General features: G+C 41.6%; 1 non-coding gene across 1 annotated transcript in view; it reads left to right on the top strand.

Annotated features, from left to right (window-relative positions):
• Window positions 1–14,487, top strand: part of LOC140908190 (uncharacterized) — a 74,657-nt gene extending 60,170 nt beyond the window's left edge. The window contains exons 2-3 of the transcript XR_012157796.2: window positions 6,745–6,787; window positions 14,139–14,487. This is a non-coding gene — a transcript (uncharacterized LOC140908190). The remainder of the gene's footprint in view (window positions 1–6,744; window positions 6,788–14,138) is intronic.
• The last annotated feature ends 1,197 nt before the right edge of the window (window positions 14,488–15,684 follow it).

The raw sequence follows: 15,684 nt of genomic DNA on the forward strand, positions 1-15,684 counted from the left end.
AGCCTAGCTGTTAATGTTTTTACAATCACATCATTTAAACCTCATATCTAAACAAATCTTATGAATTTGAGGGCAGGTTACTTTGAATACTTGAGGTTATCAATTCTTCCTCCTCTGAGCTAGCCATCCATAGTACCACAAACAAAAGAGAGGCTACTTTTCAGACTCTGCAAGCCAATATGAAAACTGCTATTCCCTTCTGTCATCATAACCTAATTTAGGTCCCAATGCAGCAAAGCACTTAAGCACAGGGCCTTCACTCAAAAGAAGAAACTTTTCATGTCTTCTCTGCATGGAGATGATACATCTCACTAACTGTAGCTACTCTACCTTAAAGTGCCTTGTGTCAGAACCTGTTTTCAAAGTGATCAATTTGCATCATAAGGTATGTCTGTGCTGCATGCCACTTGTGGTGGAAAATAGGCTGTATCCTCACTGCGGTGTATAGTTACACACAGCAGTGAAAGGCTCTGGCAGAGGGGAGCTTTTCCTGCTACCTCCCATTGCCAGAGCCTTTCCCTGCTGCCAGAATCTTTCCCTGCAGTGGAGAGACTCCATCAGCTCCCTGCTGCTGGAGCCTTTCCCTACTGAAAGGAGCTGCCAGAGCCTTTGCCTGTTGCCTCCCCTATGCCAGAGCCTTTTGCTGCTTCTGGAGTCTTTCCCTGTGGTGTGGAAAGACTCTGGCAGTGGGGAGGCAGCAGGATGCTGCACTGCTAAAAATAGCAGTGTAGATGGGAGAGGCACTGCTGGGGTGTGCAGAAAGCCATGTAGGGTACAGTCATGTCTTCACTTGCCTAAGCAGGGCCTCATTATCTCCACTGTTATTTATATCCATGCTAGTAGAACATGCAATGTATGCATTCCTCCTTGGAAAAGGAATAACTCCACTTTAGGGTGAGTTCTCTCTAACTACTATGCTGCTGGCAGTCCTCCAACTAGTATCCCACACTGCAGTGCTTCACAAGCAGGTCAACCTGTCTGGGTACCTGTCTTCCCGCCACTGCTCTGGAGGGATAAAACCTGTCTGTTTAAATGCAGGTAGGCATTTTGATGCCAGGCGGTAGTGTGTTCACATGCCCATTATAACAGCACTTTTATGCCCATGCACACACATGCTTCTGTGTGGACCCCTGCAGAGGTGCTGGACTTGATTGCCCTCTTCTGAGACAGGCATACCCAATACCATCTGGATAAGAATCATTAGACTACAAACATCTACAGGGTACTTTCAAAGAAACTGAAGGCTGAAACGTTCCTGGAGCTGAGTCATAATACAGAAGCTCCAATGGAAGTACCAGAGGACAAGAGATCATAACAGGACCTCTGGTAATGCTCCCACGACCTACCCATATTATGAGGAATTGGACCTCATGTTTGCAAGTGGTGCTACCACTGAACCCAAAGTGGCTGTGGGAGATAGTGCTGCAGAGAGAATGGCAAGCACTCAACAAACCTCCGACTGCTCCTCTGACCCCTCACATGCCATAGGGTCCAACCAAGAGGACAGCCAGGAATTCTATGACATGGCAGATGTGGACAATCCACAAGAACCCCCTGTGGAGAGCCATCCAGAAACAGCTGTGGAGGAGAACTCTGTCAGCACCCTGCCTGACATTGCTGTAGAGAGGAGCTGTGGCGGTAGGTATCATATTCTATAGTATACAACTCTATAGGGAGATTTAAACTAGTTTTTCTGGGTCGGTGCTGTCCAGTGCTATGTTGGGAAGAAGGCTGAGCCTCCCTTCACCTTCTTGGCATTTAAACACCCCCCTCATCCCCACCCCAGCAAGCTATACATGGAGTCCACACCAGAGACTTACTGCGGCCAAATATGATGCTTTATCTAATCCCACAAATCCAACAACCGCCAGCAACCCTTTTCATGTCTAAATCCCCCTCCCATACCAATGTGCTTCCTGCTCACCTCTCTTCACCCTGTAGCCATGATGGTGCCCCCGCATCTTACTCAAAATGACATCCACGCTGGACAATTAAACCTTTACAATTTTTTTGCAATGTGAACTCTCACAAACATCAGCCACCTTTTCTGCATCCCAGCCCTCTTCTCACCCCTTAACAGGCTGCTTCCTTCTCTTTCTCTTCCTCCCTCCTTAGCCAGCATGGTCCCCACCCCACTGCCTCCTTTGCTTAGTCTATCAGCACCATGAGAGTTAAAAAAAAAAAAAGGAAAAAAAAAAGCAACACATTGCATATGTCACCTTGATTGTAGCTCCAGAAAGATTAAAAGAATCATTAGAAAAGGTACATTGGCTCACAGTTTCATTAGTGCACTTAGCTTTTACAGAAGTTTAGAGTTCATGATGTCAATGCCCCAAATCAGGCTACAGAGGCATATCTGAATGCATAGATATTTTAAGACACTTGTAATGCACTTGGATGTAGAATTCTATTAATTTTGCAGTTCACAAGAGAGAACTTAAGGCAAAGATAATGCTCAATTTTGATATGAGCATTGGATGGCAAAGCAGCTGTCTGTGGTGCCCCTGTAATAAGTGTTCCCTTTCCACTCATGTAACCTGTTGTGGGTAAACCATCCTGGTAAATAGCAGTGATGCATACCTTTCTGGTTTGTGCAAAGCCTTTTTGAACAGGACCTTGCTCTGTCTCCTGGTGACTTGTGGTGCCACCAGACTTCTCATTGTTTTTGTGGCTACAGACTAACACCGCTACCCCTCTGATACTTGTCTCAGGATTGTATCCTCCAATATCTAGAAAGCCTGCAGAGGTGCACATGCAATTACTAACTTGCTCACTGCTTCCCATATAGAAGAGGCATCCAACCTTGCAAACAATGTTAGAAAAAATCATAGGCACCCATAAAGCCACCCACCCTGCTTCTCCCCCCCCCCCCCGCCCAAATAATAAATTGGAGTACATTAGATAATGTCTTACCACACAGAAAGGAACTACTGAGTAGGAAGAGAAGATGGAAGTGGCATTCCAAAATTGTGGGAAGAGAAATGTTTTCTTGTGGTTGTCATGGAGACTATGAGGAGTGGGACAATAAGTACTTGTGTGTGTTCTGATTTCCCACAGCACCTGTAATGTGCAAAGAAGGAAGTTATTGCCTGCAGAGAGGTTGTCAAATCTCAGAAGCAGAGTGGGGTAAATCTTGAGATAATCTGTTCCATGAAATATTCAATTCATCACAATAGAGGGCCATGAAGACAGAGCTGTGGAGGGAAGGTTTCCTGAGACATTCTCAGAAGATTGAAAGGGACAGGATAGCCCTTGAGAGCGAGTGCATTGCTCTGAAAAGGACATGATGCAGTCATTGAAGAGGCAAGCAGCTATGCAGAGCACCATTTACTCCAAAGGTCAAGCACTGTGCCGCAGCATTCCAATGTCTTGCACAATGTAGAGAATACACCATACCGGGACCACCATTTCAATCAACCTAATTACATTCCATCCCACAGGACGCTGAAGGGAAAAAGGCAGTTCCTTATGAAAAGGCAGATGAATTGGGCTCTGTTTCATAATGCTGCTGCTGTTGTAGCAATATGTTTAATGATGGAGGAGAAGAAGGAGTTACTTCTGCATAGGCTCTGGCTGCACAGCTCAAAATACATATACATCATGCTGTTAGTGTTAATGACTGCCATGATCATAGTACTTAATGCTAGGTCCTCCATGCTGCTTGACTGCAGTTCAAAAATTGTGCTGGCAAAATGAACAGATGCCAGGAGAAGAATCATGGGACTTTATTATTTTGATCCTCATCTTAATAAAGACATGGCCTCAGATCCATCAGCTACTTCCATTCACTGATGCTGCAGGAGGCAAGTCTCATTCCTCCTTTAATAATCCTATACTCACACTGACTCTTACCTGTACTGGCTTCTTCATTCCTACTAGTACCATTTATGCCCTCCCCATGGAAATCCACACCACCTATCCCCATAGGCACCCCTATTCCCACATAATCACTAAAATTTCAGAAAATTATCATTTAAACCAACAGTCACATCCACACCAGCTTTAAGTTACATGCCTTCCCACCTTAAAATCATAACTACCCACATATAATCAGCCACAGTTCACAGACAGCCCAATTCCTCAGAGACACACTCAAATACACAATGTAAACACCAGCCTCATACTTTTTCATGTTCAGACAACACATTATTACCAAACACACGTTGCTTTCATATCCAAACAGCACACGTTGTTACATTACACATATGTCTATGGAGAATATCTCTTAACGAGTTAAGGTCAACTGAAATGTTGATGATTTTGAATAGATACTTATTACTGTAAAGCCACTAGAACTTGATGCTGCACCACTGAAGCAAATGAGATTTGCCATAGGCTTCTCTGGGAGCAAGTTGATTTTCTTTTCCATATCAGGCAGTAATTGGGGTGAGACCAAATTTTAGATATCAGAATGATTCAGAGATTTCAACTAGACTGGAATGAAACAGTGAATAAAACTTCATAGCACATCCAGTCATGGTTTACTAGCTTACTTCATGTCATATTCATACAAAGATAGGATTCTACAGTCTCAGAAGTATTGATCCCAAAGTTATATCTAAACTGTACATTATTTTTGTAATCTACATGGATGGCTGAAGTTGAATTATTTATAAAATACTGGTGATATTGCAGAACAATAACTATGATTAATAGTAAAATATTGCACAGCGCATGAATGTTGATACATTTAATTTGAATAAAGGATTTATTTGTCAAAATATATGCAGTCAAATATGGTACATTTGCAGCGTTCAGTTTTACTAAGAACTGTTTATAGTTGTCACTGCACTGGAATCAAACAGCAAGAACAACAGAAAAGAACAATCATATATAGAGTACATTACAGTATACCCAATAAGATTTAATTTTGCTGGGTGAGTGGTTTCTTTCTCTGTTGGTTACCCTTTAGCATGTTCCTTCTTTATCCTCACCACAGGATCTTCCTCCCGGTGTCTGATAATGCTTGTACTCCTCAGTCCTCCAACAGTATGCGTTCTCACTCTCAGCTCCTAGCACCTCTTGCTCCCAGCTCCTTACATGCGCACCACAAACTGAAGTGAGCTCCTTTTTAAACCCAGGTGCTCTGATTAGCCTGCTTTAATAGATTCTACCAGCTTCTTGATTGGCTGCAGGTGTTCTAATCAGCATGTCTGTCTTAATTGTCTCCAGAAGGTTCCTGATTGTTCTGGAACCTTCCCTGTTACCTTACCGAGGGAAAAGGGACCTACTTAACCTGGGGCTAATATATCTGCCTTCTGTTACTTTCCTGTTGGCCGATTGGAGTCTCCTGTGACTCTGGGGCCTATTTCCGATCCTCTGTCCGTTCACGTATCCGGGCAGAGTTCCTCCGGGCGGTATCCACTGAGTCCCTTGACGCCTTTGAGGAGCAGTGGGTGCTGTCCGGGGTTCTCTGCTCGGTGTCCCCATCCGGTTCCCTTCGTTTGATCCTTTGACCGCACTCCTGTCCCTGTTATTTCATTAGTTGTCCACCGGATTTATTTGGTGTCCAGGTCCCGTGAATCCCCCTCTTAGGCTGCCCGCCCACTTCCCGGATCCCAATAGGATTACTCTCCTGTAGCCATCCGGCCTGACCCTGTCACAAACCCTATACCATTCTGAGTTTGTAGCATTTCAAAGCCACTTTATATTAGCATAAATGATTACACAAGATGAAGGCCAACAGGCCCAATATAACAAACTATATTTTACATTTATACCATATAGCACTAATCAAAAAGGTATTAGATATTTCTTTGGATATCAAGAACATAAAAACGGCCATACTGGGTCAGACCAAAGGTCCATCTAACCCAGTATCCTGTCATCTGACAGTGACCAATGCCAGGTGCCCCAAAGGGAACGAACAGAACAGGTAATCATCAAGTGATCCATCCCCAGTCACCCATTCCCAGCTTCTGGCAAACAGAGGCTAAGGACACCATCCCTGTCCATCCTGGCTAATAGCCATTGATGGATCTATCTTCCATGAATGTATCTAGTTCTTTTTTGAGCCCTGTTATAGTCTTGGCCTTCACAACATCCTCTGGCAAAGAGTTCCACTTGTGCCTTGAGGGAAGAAATACTCTCTTTTGTTTGTTTTTAAACTGCTGCCTATTAATTTCATTTGGTGACCCCTAGTTCTTGTGTTATAAGGCGGAGTAAATAACACTTCCTTATTTTCTTTCTCCACACCAGTCATGATTTTACAGATCTCAATCATATCCCCCTCTTAGTCAACTCTTTTCTAAGCTGAAAAGTCCCAGTCTTATTAATCTGTCCTCATATGGAAGCTGTTCCATACCCCTAACCATTTTTGTTGCCCTTTTCTGAACCTTTTCCAATTCCAGTATATCTTTTTTGATGGGGCGACCATATCTGCATGCACTATTCGAGATGTTGTTGTACCATGGATTTATATAGATGCAATATGATATTTTCTGCCTTATTATCTATCCCTTTTTTAATGATTCCCAACATTCTGTTTGCTTTTTTGACTCCCTTTTATGAATAAATCTCAGCCCTCCCTTTGTATTTTATGATCATGTTATCTCATGAGGGTAATTCTTGTTATCATTAATTGCTTTGCCAGAGTTGTTTTTTTTTGTTTTTGTTTTTTTTAAAGCCCTAGGCTGTGATGGTCATTTGCACAACTTCTTTTTAAAAGATGTTTCTATTTTTTATGCCATGTGCAATTAATTTCAATTTATGAAATACAGTGTTTTTGTTCCTTTTACAATGCAGGTGATTTCTACAGAGAGGAACCATGTTTCACCAGAAAACTTAAGTATGATATCCTCTACATCTTTTGATAAAGACATATACCTTTATATGTTTAAATGACATTTAAAAAAGCAATGCATGCCACTAACCTGGCTTCTGAGCATACACAGTTGGAATCAATTTCATGACAGCTCTGTGTATTATTTGTGCTTAGCTACACAATATTGTTCTAAAAACTGCTGGGAATGTAAATCAGTGTACTGGCCTGCTAACTTACATGCTTTGGCTTTGCTCCAAATCCCATATTTTTGGGGAGGTATTTAATAACTGATTTTATTTTTTTTATTTTTTTTAAATTCTTACTGACAATTTGCATTTGGCTCACTCTTTTTGGGAGAGTTTACAACAGTCTTAATTATTTATGCCTGTGGTGAAAGTGAATATTCTGTGCAGCGTTTGATAGCCAAAAAAATGTTTAAGAATAGACTGGTCCCTTCAACCAAAAAGAGACCTGAATTTTAGTGAGTCTCTACTTTCAAATAAGTAGCGGAAAGACCACAAGAAAAAGATACAAAGATTTTTATGACTCTTTGACTCCTCCTACTTTTTTATTGTAACACATAGAATCATAGAATATCAGGGTTGGAAGGGACCCCAGAAGGTCATCTAGTCCAACCCCCTGCTCAAAGCAGGACCAATTCCCAGTTAAATCATCCCAGCCAGGGCTTTGTCAAGCCTGACCTTAAAAACCTCTAAGGAAGGAGATTCTACCACCTCCCTAGGTAACGCATTCCAGTGTTTCACCACCCTCTTAGTGAAAAAGTTTTTCCTAATATCCAATCTAAACCTCCCCCACTGCAACTTGAGACCATTACTCCTCGTTCTGTCATCTGCTACCATTGAGAACAGTCTAGAGCCATCCTCTTTGGAACCCTCTTTCAGGTAGTTGAAAGCAGCTATCAAATCCCCCCTCATTCTTCTCTTCTGCAGGCTAAACAATCCCAGCTCCCTCAGCCTCTCCTCATCAGTCATGTGTTCCAGTCCCCTAATCATTTTTGTTGCCCTTCGCTGGACTCTCTCCAATTTATCCACATCCTTCTTGAAGTGTGGGGCCCAAAACTGGACACAGTACTCCAGATGAGGCCTCACCAATGTCGAATAGAGGGGAACGATCACGTCCCTCGATCTGCTCGCTATGCCCCTACTTATACATCCCAAAATGCCATTGGCCTTCTTGGCAACAAGGGCACACTGCTGACTCATATCCAGCTTCTCGTCCACTGTCACCCCTAGGTCCTTTTCCGCAGAACTGCTGCCTAGCCATTTGGTCCCTAGTCTGTAGCGGTGCATTGGGTTCTTCCGTCCTAAGTGCAGGACCCTGCACTTATCCTTATTGAACCTCATCAGATTTCTTTTGGCCCAATCCTCCAATTTGTCTAGGTCTTTCTGTATCCTATCCCTCCCCTCCAGCGTATCTACCACTCCTCCCAGTTTAGTATCATCCGCAAATTTGCTGAGAGTGCAATCCACACCATCCTCCAGATCATTTATGAAGATATTGAACAAAACCGGCCCCAGGACCGATCCTTGGGGTACTCCACTTGATACCGGCTGCCAACTAGATATGGAGCCATTGATCACTACCCGTTGAGCCCGACAATCTAGCCAGCTTTCTACCCACCTTGTAGTGCATTCATCCAGCCCATACTTCCTTAACTTGCTGACAAGAATACTGTGGGAGACCGTGTCAAAAGCTTTGCTAAAGTCAAGAAACATGTATGACACTGTATCCTTCCTGTCTGTCTTGATTGAGCTCTACCTAACATGATCTTTCCATGCCCCTCTCATCATATTACTGTTCCATAAAGAGTACTGTAATGTTTCTATCAACCTTAGTTTATTAATCTTTTGATGCTTAAGCAATGCTCAGGAATTCCAGTTTCTCTCCCTCTCCATCAACTGCCCTGCCATATTGCATTGCCTCTCTCCTTCTCTCATACGTTACATTTCTCCCCTGCTCCATTGTATTCTCTTCCACAGACATTAACGTTTTCTGGAAACCTAGACCCTGATGAATTATCAGACATAAGCAAGTTTCCATACACACTCAGTGGAGTGAGGGGGAGATGCGTCAACACTGATGGGAAGTGGGAGGAAGAGGAAGGGGAAATACAGAACGATGGGAGAAGAATAGGGGTGGGTTGGAGAGAAGACTGCAGTTAAATAAGAGGGATGACTTAAGGGGAGTGCCTCAAAAAGGGAATGGCAATAGGGAAGAGGAGAAGAGATAACAGAAAAGGAATGAGCTGGGAAGGTGAAAAGCGGGGAAAAGGGAAGAGAGTGCACAAGAGGAAAGGATAATCTTTGTCAATATTTATTATGTGAATTGAACTTATTTACTCAGAGGAAGAGCAGCAAACTATATGGACTCTTTCAAGGCACCCTTAATATTTCACCTAGGAATCAAGAATCCTTTTATTTTTCAGTGTTGTTACACTGAGGTAAGCCTACTCCATAATAAATGTAGGGTTTAAGAGCAATTTGTCCACTATTATAGCATGTTGATTTTTGTCAGTGCATACAGATTTTAAATTTAGATTTTACAACACAATCTCTAGTGCCTTTCATCTCAAATGTAATGACTCTGGCAGTGGAGAAGATAACTGGAAAAATTTCAGAAGCTCTTTGCTGGCAACACCTAGCAATAAAATTGTCAGCCCTGACAAAGGTAGCTAGAGAGATAAACTTTGATGTCCTTCTATTAAAAATATTTTTATGGATGGCAAATCAAATGCAAATGTTAAATCTGGTAGTCTCTAAAATATGTGGAATTCTTCTTTTCTCCTTAGCTTTACATAAACTAAAAAAGGCTTACCTTGCCTGCCTCATGGCTAAATAAATTAGAAACAAAATGAAGCTTGAGAAAAGTGCTGCTCTCTTGTCAGTTGCCCAAGCAAAATTAGCTCGTTTTTTTTTTTTTCAAATGGCTCAGTAGCACAACAAGAATTGTATATTGCTAGATTAAACACCACATAAAATGAATGGGATTATTCATTTGCTGGGGTACAGGCTATTAGAAACTATGTAGGTTTTTGCTTCATGATGAGAGATTTTTTTCCAGCTGTCATAATACCCAAGGTGCTGCAGGAAATCATGCTGGCAATTCAGTATATGTCATGCTTCTCTCCATTTCAGACGAATACATTTTATTAGGTGGCATTGCGTGGCTGAAGATCCTGGGCCAAATTCTGCACTTCTTTGCACCTGTAAAACCATATTGAAGTCAATGGGGTTGAACCAGTGTAACTGGGAAGAGAATTTAGCCCACCATCTTTTGGGCAAGGCTTATGTCCTGACTGTTATATTTCAAAAATCCCATGCCACATTTTGCTAGAATTAGGATATTAATGCTGATGTCCTAGTCAAATTCCACTTGGATGGTGACATTGCCTATCCCAGTTCCCTCTCTGGTTTCAGTTGGACATAACATCGCTATTTACATCCTCCCATAGGGTCGAATCACTTAGTCTATTTAAAACTGCCAGTGAAGTCACTGCCAACTTTGCTTGAGTGTCAGTCGCAGGATTTGGCCCATAGACTGTTCCAAAATGTCACTGTACACCATTGAACAACTGCTGTATCCCACCCCAACCCACTGATACAGCCCCTGTCCAAAATGGCTGCTTTTCAATAGTCAGTGAAGGGATCCCTTTACCTGATATGTATATTGCTTGCTCCTTGCCGAAATAAAAACAAGCTAGTCTGGCAGAGATGAAGGTCCTTTTCTAGAGGAAGAGACCTCAAGGAATATCTTATAGGGAATTAGCTCAAGGGTTTTTCCCAGACACATTCATCTTCCGACCCTGGATATACTAGACATGGGGCTATACCCCAGGTGTGTCAGAGTAGCAAATGGGGGATAGGGGCATAGATAGTTTTATGCCACTCTCTTTTCCCCACCATGATCTGGGGGCTGAACCAACGCTGGTGGAAGTTAAACAGCTCCAGGCTATTCTAACTTGTATGGGTGGATGATGATCCCTATGGGACCACTCTGCTTGGTCATGCCCCGGACCCACCCCAAGACAGCCCCGAGCCCACACTAAGATGGCCATCTGTTGGAAGGGCTAGCATAGAGCTGGCTATGGTAGCTCAGTCTGTTCCCTTGTGCTACTGGAATGGTGCACAGGGAACTAAGGGTCTGAGGATCTGGACCATGATATCTCAAGGTAACTCCACTGGGTTAGCCAGAATCCTGTGGTGAGGCTTTTCTCCCCTCTCCTACTGTCCATGTCCCACTCATAGTAGTGATGGGGCAAGAAATCCTAAGACCAGGGTAGTAATGTCAGCTCTTCATTAGCAAGCAGGCCAAGAAAAACATGATGTGCTTTACCCTCATCGAAGCACCCCCCAAGTTTCATTCCAAGATATAAAGAAAAAGAATACCTTCCTCTGGTTCTCTCCCATGGAGATATAGAGCCCAAGTGCTGTATTTCATATTGACATCCAGATCCTTATCTTGAGATCACCATTCGCTCACCAGAAATTCCTTCACCTTTTTGTTTCACGTCAGCAAAATCTTACTGAGTTGATGATAATATGTGGTTACAACAGTGAAGAGTTATTTGCCTACTTCTGTTAAAATTGTTGTTCATTTTCCTTCCCCTACTCATTTAGAAAATAGCAAATCATCCTTGCTTCTCCAGCCTGGGTGAGGAGCCTGTAGCACATCTTCTACATCTTCCCCTGGGTCCAGTTTAATACTTATTTCATAGCAGGACTAATAAAAATTTAGCTGCGGAAAATCGTATGTCCTCTAATCCATCCTTTTACCATTCTGTTATTGCCACTTTTTCCTTACAATATATTTCCAGTGCTTTATTCATAAGTAATGGGTCTTCCACCAATTCCCTTATTAATAGATCTCATAATTAAGAAGAAATTTTTTCAGATACTTGTCATAGATTATTTATCCAATTACTCCAGGTTGTACATGTTTACCCTAGCTGCCTCTCACTGAAACCCGTTCCTCTACCCTGCCCTCTGCTACCCTTAATCACTGCTTAACAAGGCTACAGATTTTACATTTTTAATCTTTTGCATATATCTATCCCTCCGGCACCCTAATACTTTTCTTGCCATTTCCTGAGATCTCTTGGTTTCATCAATATCCTTCTGGTTGCCAAGTGTGCAGAAATAATTTTAACCAGAACCTTAAAGAGAGGTAACTATCTCCTCCTGTTTTGGCTGTGATGCTTCTGCATGAGCAACGCTGTGTTGCATTTTTCTTGCTCCAAACTCTTTTAGAATAATATAAAATAAGAAATCTATTCAAATAAAACATCCATAAAACCCTTAACTGCAGCATCTCTTCTTAGTGCTTCAGTAATATTTAAATTTACTTTCATTACATCTTGCATACTCCCATAAGACAGCACAGATTTGTTCTTATCATACCAAAAAAAATGTTTAATTTGCTTTGTTGCTGTTTGTTTGTTGCTTAGATTAATTATGACATTTAAATACTCTTCAGAACCAAAAGAAGCATACATTCGATAGTAATACACACCAATAATACAACCTAGATGGAGCCACTATAAGGTGGGTGCAAAACTGGTTGGAAAACCATTCGCAGAACGTTGTTATCAGGGGTTCTCACAGACATGCCAGAAGGGCATAATGAGTGGGGTCCCGCAGGGATCAGTTTTGGGTCCGGTTCCATTCAATATCTTCATCAATGATTTAGATAATTGCATACAGAGTACACTTATAAAGTTTGTGGATGATACCAAGCTGGGAGGGGTTGCAAGTGCTTTGGAAGATCGGATTAAAATCAAAATAATCTGGACAAACTGAAGAAATGATCTGAAGTAAATAGGATGAAATTCAATGAGGACAAATGCAAAGTACTCCACTTAGGAAGGAACAATCCATTGCACACATACAAAATGGGAAATGACTGCCTAGGAAGGAGTACTACGGAAAGGGATCTGGGGGTCATAGTGGATCACAAGCTAAATATGAGTCAACAGCGTAACGCTGTTGCAAAAAAAGCAAACATCATTCTGGGATGTGTTAGGAGGAGTATTGTAAGCAAGACACGAGAAGTAATTCTTCCATTCTACTCCACACTGATTAGGTCTCAACTGGAGTACTGTGTCCAGTTCTGGGCACCACATTTCAGGAAAGATGTGGACGAATTGGAGAAAGTCCAGAGAAGAGCAACAAAAATGGTTAAAGATCTAGAACTTCCTCAAACTTTTGTATTGGTGACCCCTTTCACATAGCAAACCTCTGAGTGTGACCCCCCCCCTTTTAAATTTAAAAATACTTCCTTACATATTTAACACCATTATAAATGCTGGAGGCAAAGTGGGGTTTGGGGTGGAGGCTGACAGCTTGTGACCACTCCCCTGTAATAATCTTTTGACCCCCTGAGGGGTCCCGACCCACAGTTTGAGAACCCCTGGTCTAGAAAAACATGACCTATGAGGGAAGATTGAAAAAATTGGGTTTGTTTAGTCTGGAGAAGAGAAGACTGAGGGGACATGATAACAGTTTTCAAGTATATAAAAGGTTGTTACAAGGAGGAGGGGGAAAATTTGTTGTTCTTAACCTCTGAGGATAGGACAAGAAGCAATCGGCTTAAATTGCAGCAAGGGCGGTTTAGGAAAAACTTCCTAACTGTCAGAGTGGTTAAGCACTGGAATAAATTGCCTAGGGAGGTGGTGGAATCTTCATCACTGGAGATTTTTAAGAGCAGGTTAGACAAACACATGTCAGGGATGGTCTAGATAATACTTAGTTCTGCCTTGAGTGCAGGGAACTGGACTAGATGATCTCTCGAGGTCCCTTTCAGTCCTACGATTCTATTATTGCTGTTCTGGCTCTAAAAACTAAAGCTGGGTGTGAAATTTCCTGTCCTATGAAAAATTGTGAGATGTCTAATATTATTCGCATTTTGCATCAGGACAAAAGGCCTTTCAAAAACTTTTGCAAAAAAATACCTCCAAAAAAACAAACCACACCAGAAAACCACATTAGACAGAAACATCCCTCAGTAGCCTGGGGGTTAGGGCACACACCTTGGCTGTTGGAGATCCATGTTCAAGTCTCTCCCTGAATCAAACCAAAAATTTAAACCTGGGTCTTCCTCAATCCCTAGACTGTTCTGGGGGCATTCTCTTTGGTAGTGACCAGAAATTCTATTCCAAACATGAGACACCTTCCCAGTGAAACTTGTGTTGAAACTGATATGTTTCGTGACAAGTTTCAGTTTCCACAAATCAGGAAACATTTCTTCGATGAACTCCTGACCAGCTCTAGTATTAATCTGCCATTAGACCTTGTGCCAAATTTCGTGGTTTTTTCAATAACCTTTTCCTATTTCAAAGTGTTTCCATTTTTCTCTTCAGGGCTGCCAGATGTCATGGACCTTGTAGGACACACATGAATTTAACATGCCTGTCATACTTGCCTGCATGTTAGCCTCAATCTCATGAGAATAGCTGAACCATGCCTCCTGCAGCAAATACAGGCTAGTGGATTGCCATGGGCACTTTCCTGGTTGAAATTTCAATCATAACATTTACTTCTTATCGCTTGCTGCATTAAATGATTACTATTCTCATCGGTGTACGTGGAAATTGATAACCAAGCAAAGATCCCTCATCTCTGTTAAGAAACACTGTATTCTGCTTGATGTTCTATTTTAATCTTATCCTTTTATGTTTCTTTACTCTTTCAAATAAAGTTACACAATAGTGCTGAATTGGTTGCGTCACATGCAGTATTTTTCAGGTCCTATTCTAAGCACCTGATAACCCATGGGTGCCCAAAATTTGCTGAGACATACATTGCTAATATGCCAAGAGTCTGAGGACAATAAGTAACAGATGGCAGGCACCATTGTCTTTAGTATGCCATTGTTGCTCTAAAAGCCTACAGGTCCAGTTGTTCAAATCAGGATGGAGCTTTGTGTGCTGAGACCAATAGTTGTTGCAATTTTTACACTACATTCAAATTTGTGGTAATTATGGGGGGGAAATCCCAAGTACTTTAAAATGGGTTTATATTCCCAAGTACTTTAAAATGGGTTTATATTTGCAATTGGCTGCGTGTTTTGTTTTCACACTTCATTTTAACAAGAGTTACAAATTCAAATGTACTTTCAGAATACTAACAGTAAGAAAAGCAGTGTTGGTATATATTGCTGCAGGACAGTTTAAGTGCACGGAAATTAATAAACTGAAATTAAACTAATATCCACTCTGAAGACAATCTGCTAGTAGAATCTGCAATGAGAATTGAGCTATGGATTCTAATAAGAGAGGGCCTCACAACCCTCAAGGAAGATCAGGCCCAGTATTTGATCTGACAGAGGAATTGGGAGATTTCCATGTCTTTGCAAATCATTCTTTATAGGTCTCTTTTGCTCTGTCATTGAGGGATACTTTTGAAGAGCATTTATTTTGTTTTTGGAATGCAACAGATTGCACCAAATAGTCTATAGGACTTAGGTGGTAGATGGCAGCATCACCTTGAACTGTGATGGAGTTGGACAAAAAATCATTGACTATAGTAATCTGATTAGAGTTTGAACTAAATAATTTACAAATAAGGTGATATTGCCTATGTAGGGGAGTGTTTTATCACATGCTAATTTTTTTTAAACTACGTGCCATTTATACCTATATTCTTTTTCTTCTTCCCGGATATATTTCCCAGTAAAGTTTCTTGTCCAGGATAGTAGATTCTGAAATAATATCCCTAGAGCAGTTGTGCAAGCTCCATTATTTGAATCATTTAAATCTAGACTGGACTATTCCTTTCTTCATTTAAATCTCACTTGAACCCCACTGTCTTCAGACAAATTCTAACCCACTAAAAGAAATCAGTATTTCATTCCTAAAACCCCACAAAAACTATGATGTTTGCAAAGTCAAAATACTCAAAGTTAGG

Source organism: Lepidochelys kempii, chromosome 3 (assembly GCF_965140285.1).
Source record: "Lepidochelys kempii isolate rLepKem1 chromosome 3, rLepKem1.hap1, whole genome shotgun sequence".
Lineage (NCBI taxonomy): Eukaryota > Metazoa > Chordata > Testudines > Cheloniidae > Lepidochelys > Lepidochelys kempii.